Raw genomic sequence first — 12,902 nt, forward strand, 5'->3', positions numbered from 1 at the left:
AAAGAACAGCACTGGGCCACGAACATTTGTGATTCTCAACAGGAAAGAGCCATGTGAATGAACAAAATTCTGAGCCATTCATTCATTTGCTGGAATTAAGGGGAGGCTCAGGAAACAAATGTTCCTCTGAAATAGGAAAAGAGACACATGTATCATGTCTGAATGATCTAATGCACAGTAAAGGAGAAATTAACTTAATTGTTACTCATCACATAGTAGAGATTTAAGTACAGGCTTTTCTCTTTTTTTTTTTTATCCTCGTCTTTATCCATAATTCAAAATATTGGGCTAGGAAGGTCACCCACTTTGCCAACTTGATATTTCTTGCACCAGCTGGGTGGCCTTTGTATTTCCAGCCTCAGAAGCTGATCTTCAGTGTAGGACAAGAGAAGTAGATGGGGTGCCTGAGGACCCCAGTGTACCCTCAGGTATCTTCCTTGATGATTACCAGGCTCAAAGCTGATTTTTTTTCCTCGTAACAGCAAAGGCTGAGCATTGTCATAGAAAAGGAGTTGAGAGTAAAACATCCCCTGAAACTGGTAAGAATGAACAAAATGGCATAGTGGGGGGTGGGGGGAGAGACAAAGACAGAGAGGCAGACAGAGACTACAATTATGCCCAAAAAGTACAGAGAGGGGTACAACCTGTTTTCTAAGGCCCAGAAGCTTTGAGTCTTTTCCTCTCTTCTCCCTGTAACTTCCAGTAATCTGAAAGTTGAGATGTTGCATTCTTTTATTGGCTACTGTTCACAGAGATGGATTGCCAGACAATATAATCTCATCACATCTTTTCAATTACTAAGCAATACTGAGACAGATAGGAGTTGAGGTAGAGACATCAGGCTGCTGATTTTGGTCAGCTATTACATCTAATATGTAGTTTCTGCTTTTAAAAAGCAAATATAATTTCTCTTTTGATAGTACAGTAGAGACCAACGCTTCTGATCTTGGTGTCATCTGCATCCAACGTGGTTCAGCATATGCCAGGGTTCAGAAGAGCTGATGTTAGGATTTTCTATATATAATTTTTATTTTACAGTTTGGTGTGAAAGTATATTAAAATAACTACAGTGTCCAACATTAGTCTGGGACCCACACCTGATGTAACAATGCCAACAAATTAATTCTTAGCCCCACTTCACTTCAGCCAAGTTGTAGTAAGCACTATATATGTTACATCTGTAGTAAAAAGAACTGTCAACCACTGTCAACTCCAACCTTGGTCAGCCTCTCCTTTCAGCATTGGGCTGCTGAAAGGTGGAAGAAGCTATAATGGCCAGATGGGATTTTCACCTCCCTTCTATAGTGAAGGTGTTTCTCATCTCTAGTCCACTATAATTTATTGTCCCCTTACAGTTATCTGTTACTGAAAGAATGAATGCCACACTTAGCAGCTTTAGCAGTCTTTCCTACTGCTAGCTGTCCCCCATTCTGAGTTTATCAGAGGAGACTACCAGGGAAGCATTTAAAAGACTCAGAAGAACTTTAATTTATTGTATCTCCAAAACTGCTGGATTCAGAGAAGCATATGGAATTGCTTTATAGCAGGATAGAGGATTGGTCTACACATCTAGCCTACTGCCAATCAGTCTCTAACATGTTATCTGGGCTTCCTAAATTGTGGTGCCAGGGATTGAGCCTAAGGACAAGAATGGTCATAACAATCCTCCTCTGCACTTTTGCACATCTTGTTTTGTCCTCAGGACCATCTCAAAATTGCTTTGCAGTGAGTAATCTATTACACACTGACATCTTTGCTGCAAGTGAATGGGCTTATTATGTTGCCTATTTTGGAAAAATGGGGAAGATCTAGATGTTGCTTGTTACTGAAAAGTAATCTGAGAGAAAGATGGGGAAAAAGAGTCTAAACCCTTCTGGTGTTCTCCATGATGGAGAATGAGAAGTTCATTGCTACTGTAGATTCGGTCAGTTATCGAATCTAGCTGACAGATGTGCCATTTCATATTGGCAGCTCACCCAAGTCCCCTAGAGGGAATGTGGGCAAAGGAAAAGAACAGTTTTATCTGCATTGAATCAAGAGAAGAAAAGTGTTTCTTACACCATCCTAGCTGTGCTTCTTTTCTCTACACTCTTTCCACAACAAAGGATAAATTACTTGTCTTTCTGCATTCTATAATCTGAGTTTTCCCCTCATTCTGTCCAGACACTGACACTGTTATTCTCTGTGTGAGTTTCTGGAGAAGCAAAGTTGGTTCTGTACCTTTTTGTAGACCACCAAAGTTGGAGGGAAGAGGCTATTTAGCCAGCTAACCCACAGTTTGTCTTAAAGTAGGCCCACTACTTTACAGTCTCACTGAAGGAGAGAAATTAAGTCTCACTCTTATAACTAGAAAAACTTGGCATCAAAAGTGCAATTTGCACAACAGTTTGTGTCAAGAAGGACAGCAGAGTCATGAAAAGTCATCCAATGGCACACCAACCTATAATGCCTCAGTGAATTTCTGAAGCTCTTATGCTATGTCAGACCAATGGTCCATCCAACCCAGTACTGTCCACTTTGACTGGCAGCAGCTCTCCAGGTCTCAGGGACAGATTCTTTCCAGTCCTGCCACCTGAGACCATTTTAATCAGAGACACCAGGGATCGAACCTGGGATTTCCTGCATGCAAAGCATGTAACTCTCCCACTGAGTTAAGACCTCCTCAAAACGATCTGCCTTCACTCCCACTTGATTAAATTTACAGTATTTATTCAGTGACGAGTAAAACAAAGAGGAAATGAAGTTTGTTTTAAAAAAAAAAGAAACACAAACTTCTCCGTGGGAGTGACTCCAGGAAAAGAAAGAAAGAAAGAAAAACCAGACAATATCTGAAGTGCTTTCCTCTTGTATAACTGGAGTACCAAGCACAAAATCTATAAGCACGTTACTGTTGGCAAGTAATCTCCTCTGCTTCACTGAAGCACTACTCTTCACAGGGAGATAATGTCAGAGGAATAGCAATATCTAAGGAAGGCAAGATGAAGGGATAGAGAAAAATGTACACATGAGCTTTTGATTCTGGGAAGAAATCTACCAGACAAAGCAACATGTGTGGAAAACCAAAGATGATGGAGACCATCATCTCCTCCCTTGCCGTTTACAGCAGAGAGGCATAATTTACACTGCCCGTGGAGCCTTTTCCTCAACACTCTCAAGAAGGGCCAACCACGAGTGCAACATATCATTGGGCATTTGCTAGCCATTTTAGTTCTTAGCTAGGTGAATGTGCTACTGCACCCCCTCTGCAAAGGCAGCATTTATGCAAGTATATAATCCAAAGTGGGGGTGGGGGGGACAAAACACGGAATGATAACATTGGTGAGGCATCAGCTGGATGTGCTTGAGAAGTGAGAAAACTTTCAGAATTAGGGTCTAAGGCTCTTTAAAAGAACCCAGGGTGAACTGATGAGGTTTGCAACTGAAGTAGGAAGCTGTTCATGTCATACTATGTTGACATCAATACCAACAGGAATGGTTGTTAATGACCCCAACAAAAGTCAGCGTTGTTGTGTGTTGTCTCCAATGCTTATCTCCTTGCATTAGGTGGAATTGTAAATCTCCATCAGTTGGTAGGTATGAGCAGTTGCATTCTAGAAATCAGCCTAGATTGGGTTGCAACCAAGGTTTGCCATATGAATGCAAACTAAAGATCAATTGTGGTTTGAAACTTAATTGTTAAAGTTGATCATATGGTATGATTAACCAGGGCCTGGATGTGTGCAGTAAAAATAAGGCTAGTAGCTAGGGTTGCCAACTTTTCAAGTAGTCAGAGGATAATCTCTGTCTTTAACTGCAATTTGAACTGTAGATCTCAGAAAGCCATATCAAATATTTACCTGCTGTGCTGTACGAGTTTGATTGTTGTTCTGTATAGATCAGGTTTACTGTTAGAGAAACTGACACAAATTTCCTGGGCATCGGCACTAGTTGGCAACCCTAGTAGCAACCTAGTTCAAATTAGATCTGCACACCTCATATGGCCCATCGGACACCCTTTCCCAGAGCCACTCCTGAAGGTAACAGATCAAAAGCAAAACTTTTGCCTAGCTATGATTGCTTGATATATTCCCCTTCTGAGCTGTTCTTCTCCTCATGATATTTCTTGCGTGCTTTAGTCTCGTTTAGGCTGAAAGAGGAAAACTGGTAATGCAAGCACTTCATGTATTTGTGCTGGCATCTTCACTGAATCCCAAGCTGCCATGTAGATGCTTTGTGCCTGAAATTCTCTTGTGCAGTCTCCTTGCTTGCTGTCCTTAAACCTAGCATGTAGCATTGCTCTGAGTTGTTGGACAGTTGCTGCGCTTTAGTCCAGAAGTGACCATACTTCTGCAGTGTTTGCAAAAGCGATTGCTGTGTTGTTTTAACAACAAAGACCGCAAAGACCAGTGAATCGCTCAGAGGCTTGTAAAGCACTTTGGGATCCATCAAGATGGAAGGAGCTTTCTTAGATGTATAAGCATAACTTTTTAACATGACAATACTGGTCATAGCTCTAGCAAGCATGGCAAAGCATGAGCCATGCAAAATGTGGCAGAGGCTTTGGTCTGACTGGTGGTCTCAGCTAGTCTGCAATTATAACCAGCACATTGCTATTATGTGAGTGGGATACATGAACAAAAATGGGCTGGGACTTCCAATTTGTCCCAGATTTCCAGAATTATAATGCAAATGGGTGCACCCAGATTCTGTGATATCATGCATAAAAGATGCATGAGCATGTGCAAATAAGCAAATAAGCCCAGATTTTGCAGAGTTGCATCCACACTGCCAACTTTACTACCATAATGTGTCTTACTGGGGACCACAGAAACAACTACGTATGGCTATATTAGCCAACCAGCCTAAGTTTATGAAAAAACAGAGTCCTAGAGGGCTCCTGATAAAAAGGAATCTAGTCTACTGCTGCAGTGTTAGAGCTGTGATCTGGTATATAAAAATTTGGCAGGAGATGCTTTGCCTGGCCTGAAAATGAGTGGAACCCAGAATTAAGTGCTGTCTGTAGGTCAATCTGTGGCAGTGACACCAAATAAGGTAGCAACTCTATTTTGTGTAGATAAAGTTGGTGGGTTGCAATCCTGTGTACTTACATCCATTCCTGAATCATAAGACTAGGGGTTCCCTACTTTTCACCTCTCCGCAGAACTCCAGATGTTCAGGTATAGTAGCTTACCAGCTAAAAGAACATTTCAGACTGCTAATATAATATGTCTAATTCAGTGGTAGGTGTAAAGTACATAGCTAATTTTTGGCTTGTGCAATCCAGCTACCCTGTGTGTGGGGCATCTTTCTTTTTCTGTGTGGTTCCTTGAAATTTACCAACAGGGGAATGTCACTTCCATCCCCAGGGACTGCTTCATAACCACACAACAGGGAATCAATGTCAGACAGAAAAATAGGATAGATGTGAGATCCCAGAGTATTATTTAGCTCAGGACCCCAATATTCCTTATCCCAATGCTGGGTCCATATGACAAGTGTAAGCGCACATGCAAATTTTTGCACAAATGGGACCTTAGACATCTAACCAGCCATCTAACCTGTTTCCCAGAGATTCCCATAGACAGAAAGCTGGGTTAAACAAGATGTTCTGGGCTTCAAATCTTATTGGTGCTATGCAAAGAAAAAACTGTGAGATCACTATAGCTAGCAAGCAAACAAACAAGAACAAATTCCACCTGTTTGCAACTGCTTTTTTACACCCTTTATAAGCTGGAAATCCCAACCCAAAACCTGAATTCCTCACTCCAAGACCACACAGTGGCCACTGTTAAAATATCAAGGGCTACAGCTGTCAAGTCTACAGCACCACCCACCCCTGCCACATGAAAGAATAATCCAACTCAAACCCTCTATATCTCTGCTTATGAACTCAAGTGTTGTGCAGAAATGGTACTTTTTTTTTCCAAAATAAATCTGCTCGTGCAAAACTATTAACCACTGGTTCAATTAAGTGTGAGTCTGTTTGTCGAACTCCACCTTCTGCTGAGTGAATGAAGAGAAGTACTGATAGAAGTCCCTTCGGGGCATAAGAATATGAGGTTTCAATCTCCACAATTAATAACACCATATCAAGGAGAAGGGAGGACAGCACATTTGTCAGAAACGCTGCAACCAGCAGCATGCTTTAAGCTGGGAGACAAATTCACCTTACCCACAAATGACTCCTTTCATGCCCAATATGGGCCAAATGTTCATTCCACCTGAACTGGGAATCATTTCGGCATCTCTGGCTGCATATCAATGACTAAGGAAGCTCAGATTCTAGGATAGTCAATTTTTCAACTTCCCCCTGTAGCTGTGCCTTTCACAGTAACCTGAGACACAGCTAATGGTGGGGAGAAGGCTTAGCAGTGGATGTGAGAAGCTTCTGTGTCTAATTTCTAAACACTTATTTTTTTATTTTTATTTTTATCCCACTTTTATTGTTTTTGTAAATAACTCAGGGCAGCTAGCATACCTAATACTCCTTCCTCCTCCTATTTTCCCCACAACAGCAACCTTGTGAGGTGAGTTGGGCTGAGAGAGAGGGACTGGCCCAAGGTCACCCAGCCAGCTTTCATGCCTAAGGCAGGACTAGAACTCCCAGTCTCCTGGTTTCTAGCCCAGCACCTTAACCACTAGACCAAACTGACTCTCTTAAAATGCAGTTTAAGACACTGAAGCAGGCCAACCCCTTTTCCCCCCTAGTCAACTGGCAAGACTACTTTGATCAAATCAGCAAGCATTAAGTTTTCAGTTTTTCAGTCGTGGAGGAGAGAAAATGTCCTTTATTTTAACTGGGAATTTAAAAGGTGGCTATAGCCAGCAACTGTATTATTTGGTAGCAATAAGAAAACATTAAGAACTTGAAATTGGCAGAAAATGCCAGCTGTTTCTGAGCAGGTTCAAAGCCTAAAGCAAGGATAGGCAACTTCTTCTAAATTATAATCCCAATTTAGAAGTCCTCAGCTTCTTCTAAATAATAATCAGCTGCATGGCTTCCCATCATTCTGAAGCAGAAAACACCTGAACATTGCAGTATATGCTTTAAAATAGTCTTAGCTGTTAAAGTTCCCCCAACTTGGGAACTGCACCAGAAAATCCAACCGTTACCCCGCTGTGTAACCTAGCACCTCCTCCTTGATATCACCACCCCATCCATGGTGAATGTCACCTGCTCCTCACCCCACCCCAACTGACGTATGGCTACCAGCCCCCAGAAGATGGCACTCACAAGCATATAATTTAAATGTATATAATAAACACTAAAGCAGACTAAGATTACAGAAACTGAAATGGCCATTCACTGCATAATGGAGAACAGGGACCAACTTTCATGATCACCGTTGCGATGCTTGTGACAGCGCAACAGCTCGCATGACAATACAGGGAAATGGGTCCCTGGTGGATTAAGGCAAAGGCAACTATGAAACACAAAAGAAAGCAACAGGTGCAGGAAACTAAGTATCAACCGAGACTGGCGGCGCGGAAGACAGCGATACAAAGTTGCCAACAAGCAATTGACTAAACAACAAGAAAGGCGCGCCCGAGCTGTCAAAGGATTAAGAGCCTGATTGCCCGGCAATGAATCATTACCGTTCAGGAAGGCGATCGAGGCGACACCCGGGGCGCAGAGGGGCTGAACGACCTCTCACCTGACAGGAACGAAACCGGTGGGACGCACCTGGAATAAGGTGGGGTGGAGCGCTGACCGGCGCGGGCTATTTAAATCCCGTTCCGGCGCGCTCCCCTCACTCTCAGCTTTTTAAAGCCACGCACTCTGTTTCTCAATAAAGCCAGAACCTAAGCCTACGCTAGCGTCTGTGTCTTTACTGAATCGCAGGCAGAGCCTGACATAAAGCTGAGAGTCTCAAAAACGAACCTCGCCAGTCTCCACTGGGAAAAATTTTTTCTGCGGGAGAAAACACCGGCGATGATGGAACCGGGGACAGCCGTGGAGTCAGTGCTTCACACCAGAGGCGCGAAGGATGCAACGCAAGAGGGGGAGATGACCCGACAGCTGCTAGAGTCGGCACACCCGAGATGGGACACGGGCTCCCTCCCTGCCCACACCGCACCCCAGTTCCAGACCTGGAGCTCCAGCCCAGACTGGAGAGCCCCGACAGAAGACGAAGTCGGGGGCCAACAACTCTTCACGTGGGACGGCGGAGCAGGATCCTGGATGGGGACATCCTACACCACCTGGAGACTCCACTACCCCCAAACGCCCGAGCAAGGAGTCGCAGGACTGCCGATCGGGCAGCAACCGGCAGCACCGAGGACGGATGACCCTGGCATACTGGACAGGGTCAGCACCCTGGAAGCCAAGGTACGAGCCCTGGAACACATGCTCCAGTCCATGGCATCAGTGGTGAGTGAGCTCACAAAGACTGCTGCTGCACAGGGGGCAAGAGGGAATCGGGGCACCCTACCCACCCCATCAACAACCACGAGAGGAAGGGGCCAAGAATGGGACTCTTTCGCAGGGCTTCATGGTCCCAGCCCGGTGGGGGTCATCCCTAACCACCCACAGGTGGGGGTCTCGCAAGTTGGGGGATTCGCCAAGGACTTCCTTGTGAAGTTTGACAGAGACCCCACGAACCTGTCATTCTTCCTGACGAACGCCAGGAACTACATGGCCCAGTATGGACATTGCTTCGAGATGGAAGCGTCCAAAATCTCGGCAGTGGCCACAAAACTCAAAGGCAGGGCTGCGGACTGGTACGTCCAGATGTCAGAGTCCAGAGCCCCAGCCCTGGCCACTTTTCACAACTTCCTAGCTGCGCTCAAACAATACTTCGAAGACCCCCTGGCAAAGGAAAGGGCCAAGAGTACCCTTAAAGGTCTTCGCCAAGGGAAAAAAGCGGTGGCAGACTACGCTCTCGAGTTCAAGGTCCTAGCGGGTAAAATCCCAGAATGGTCTGAGGCCACCTTGATTGACATGTTCAAGGATGGCCTCAACCGTGAGGTGCTACAATGGGCACTCTATAGGGACGACCCAGACTCCCTACATGGGTGGATTTGTCTGGCCGGAAAGGCTGAGCACGCCCAGTGCACCTTCATGCTAGCAACCACGAATGACAGAACCCCTCCCAGCGGGAGAGGACCAGTCCCACAGTCGGGCCCAACCTGGGATGCAGAGCGACAACAGCGGGGAATGTGCCAGGTGTGGGAAGACGGGCCACTGGGCAGCTGAATGCTTCAAGGACAGAATGACGGATCGCCTGCCCAGACCAACACAGAAGGTGCTGCACAAGCCGCCCAACCCTCCCAGATGGCTGACAGGAGCACTAGCGACCCCGGACGAGGAAGCGGACGCCTACCTTGCAGGGGACGTGGTTGACGCCCAGGAGCAGCTGGTGGGAAACGCCTCCCACCTGCCCTAAGCAGCGCCGCCAGGCAGGTGGTAAAGGAGGGGCGCGACAACCCCAGGGTGAGTGAAGATTGCTTGATCCTGGCAGGGAAAATTGAACTGACTTATGGCTCTAGAGCCATCGTGGTCGAAGCTCTGGTGGACTCTGGGTGCTCCAGAAACCTAATCCACCCAGCCATTGTCACTGCACTAAAACTGCCCTGCTCCCCCCTCCCTAAACCACTGGTGTTCCAACAACTCGACGGCTCTACAGCGGGGGGGGGGGGGGGACCGGCCACCCAGGGTACAAGAAAGGTCACCCTGAAAATGGGCACCCACAGGGAGTCCATAGACTTTGTGGTAACCCCGGTGGGGAAGCCCATAGTGGTGCTGGGGATCCCCTGGCTAGCACGCCACAACCCTTGCATAAATTGGAGGACCCGCTCTATAATGTTCGAGGACGGGGTCTACCAAGCACCAACAAAGGAGAAATCCTCTACTCTGACTGTGGGGAGGGCAGAGATCGTCGACCAAACCCACGCCCCCCCCCCCCCCCAGAAGGACTGCTGGAGCAATACTTGGACTTCGCAGACGTCTTCGGGGAGGAGGAGGCGGACCAATTACCCTCCCATCGCAAGACGGATTGTGCAATCAAACTGCTCCCTGACGTCCCATTACCCAAGCCCAAAATCTACCCCATGACCCAGAGGGAATTGGCAGCGCTGCAAGAATTTTTGGACAAAAACCTCTCCAGGGGCTTCATCAAACCAGCGAACTTGCCGGTTGGAGCACCCGTCCTATTCCGAGAAAAGAAGGACGGCACCCTGAGACTATGCACAGATTACCGCGGATTAAATTCCGCCTCCCTATCCAACAAATACCCCCTTCCCCTCGTAAAAGACATGCTGGCACACTTGTCAAAGGGAAGGGTGTTTTCCAAACTCGACCTCCGCGAGGCGTACTACAGAATTCGCATCAGGGAGGGGGACGAGTGGAAAACAGCATTCAACTGTCCCTTGGGCTCCTTCCAGTACAAGGTACTGCCTTTCGGTCTTGCGGGGGCCCCGGGGGTCTTCATGCAACTCATCAACGAGGTGCTGCATGAACATCTGTTCAAGGGCGTACTAGTTTACCTAGACGATGTCCTAATCTACACAAGGACTCAGAGGGAACACGAGAAATTAGTGAGACAAGTTCTCACTAAGCTCCGGAAAGCCAAACTCTACGCTAAGCTGTCCAAGTGCGAATTCCACAAGTCACGCTTGGACTACTTAGGGTACAGAATCTCTGACAAGGGCATAGAGATGGACCCCGCGAAGGTTCAGGCAGTTTTGAGCTGGGAACGCCCACGCACCAGGCGCCAGCTTCAAAGCTTCCTTGGGTTCGCGAACTTCTATAGGTCCTTCGCGAGGGGGTTCGTGGAAATTGCCCTGCCCTTAACCGATTTACTAAAGACCAAAGGCGTCGGGGAGACGCGCAAAGTCAAAAACCCAGGGGCCGTGCTTAATTGGACTCCCAACTGTCAAACTGCTTTTGACAGGCTAAAAGCGCTGTTCACAGTGGAGCCAATCCTGTCCCACCCGGACCCCAAACGGCCTTTTGTGGTGCAGGGGGACGCCTCTGACTTCTCAATTGGGGCCATCCTACTGCAAAAGGATTCTGCTGGAATCCTGAAGCCATGCACCTATCTCTCTAGGAAATTTTCAGAGACAGAGAGGCGCTGGCATGTGTGGGAAAAGGAAGCCTTTGCAGTTAAAGCAGCACTGGAGGCTTGGCGTCACCTTTTGGAAGGGGCGACTTGCCCGTTTGAGGTCTGGACAGACCACCGCAATCTCGAGGCACTCCATACACCCCGGCGCCTCAGTCCCAAACAGATACGCTGGGCTCAGTTCTTCAGCCGGTTCAAATTCCAGCTGAAGTTCATCCCAGGAAAAAAGAATTTCCTGGCAGACGCACTCTCCCGACTACCCCAGGATGTGGAGCCTATCTCCAACATCGTCGGGACTGTGCTCTCTGACTCCCAGCTGGGTCTGGCAGCTGTTATCCGGGGACGCGCTCGGGGACAGCCTGCCCCCCCCTTGCAAGCGACTCTGGCGCAACCCGCCCCAAGACGCAGGCAACCACAGATGCCAGGTGGGCTACAGGCAGATTTTATAACAGCAATAAAATCTGACCCCTGGCTCCTCGCCAACCCTAACAAAGTAACTATGGAACAGGACCTCGCATGGGCGGAGGGAAGGTTATATGTCCCTGACTCACAAAGACCGATGACCCTTAGCAGATCGCATGACAGCAAACCGGCTGGTCACTTCGGGTTCCTGAAAACCCTACACCTAACTCGGTGACAGTTTTGGTGGCCCTTGATGAGGAAGGACGTCAAAATGTATGTGGCATCCTGCCCGGTGTGTGTGATGGCCAAGCAACCAGCTGGTAAACCCCAGGGCCTGCTGCAACCCGTGGCTGAACCCTCCCGCCCTTGGGATGAAATCTCAATGGATTTCATTGTGGACTTACCGCCTAGCCAAAAGAAAACAGTCATTTGGGTAGTCAAAGACTACTTCTCAAAACAAGCCCATTTCATCCCCTGCGCCTCGATCCTGTCAGCACAACAGCTGACGAAACTTTTCCTGGTACATGTGTACCGCCTCCACAGCTGCCCCTCCCGCTTGGTGACCGATAGGGGCACACAATTTACCTCGAGGTTTTGGCGGGCTTTTTTGAAACTGATAGGTACCCAGCAAGCCCTGTCAACCTCCTGGCATCCCCAGACGGACGGATCCACAGAGATCCTTAATGCCACACTGGAGCAATTCCTCTGCTCCTATATAAACAACCACCAGGACGACTGGGTGGACCTCCTCCCGTTTGCAGAGGTCGCATACAACAACGCGATACATCAAAGCACGGGACAAACCCCCTTTGGGGTGGTGTCGGGTCAGAAGTTCGTCCCCATCCCTGAGCTACCCCAGCCCCCGTCCCCAGCAGTGGCCACCTGTGATTGGGGTGCGAAACTCGCAGATTCCTGGCCGGTCATCAAGGACACACTTAAAGAGGCGCAAATTGCATACAAACTGCAAGCGGACAAACACCGGCGCCAACAACCAACGTTTCGGGTAGGGGACCTGGTCTACCTATCCACCAGATTCATCAAATCACCGCAACCATCTAAGAAACTGGCCCCCAAATTTATTGGGCCATTCCAGGTGACACAAATCGTGAACCCAGTCACGGTGCACTTGAACCTGCCCCATAATTTAAAGCGGCTGCACCCGGTGTTCCACTGCAGCTTACTTAAGCCGGCAAGTGACCCCTCCCGGTGGCACACACACACACACACACACACACCAGTGATGATAGACGGACAGCAACACTTCGAGGTCAAGGAGGTACTAGACTCCCGCAAGCTGTGGGGCTCCCTCCAGTACCTAGTCAAATGGAAACACTTCCCACACCCTGAGTGGGTCGCTGCCCGCGACATCCAGGCTCCCGACCTGATCCGCAACTTCCATACCGCCTATCCCTCCAAACCCTTGGCGATTTCCTAAAGGGGGGCAGTATGTCATGATCACCG

This window comes from Candoia aspera, chromosome 3 (genome assembly GCF_035149785.1).
Source record: "Candoia aspera isolate rCanAsp1 chromosome 3, rCanAsp1.hap2, whole genome shotgun sequence".
Taxonomy (NCBI): Eukaryota; Metazoa; Chordata; class Lepidosauria; order Squamata; family Boidae; genus Candoia; species Candoia aspera.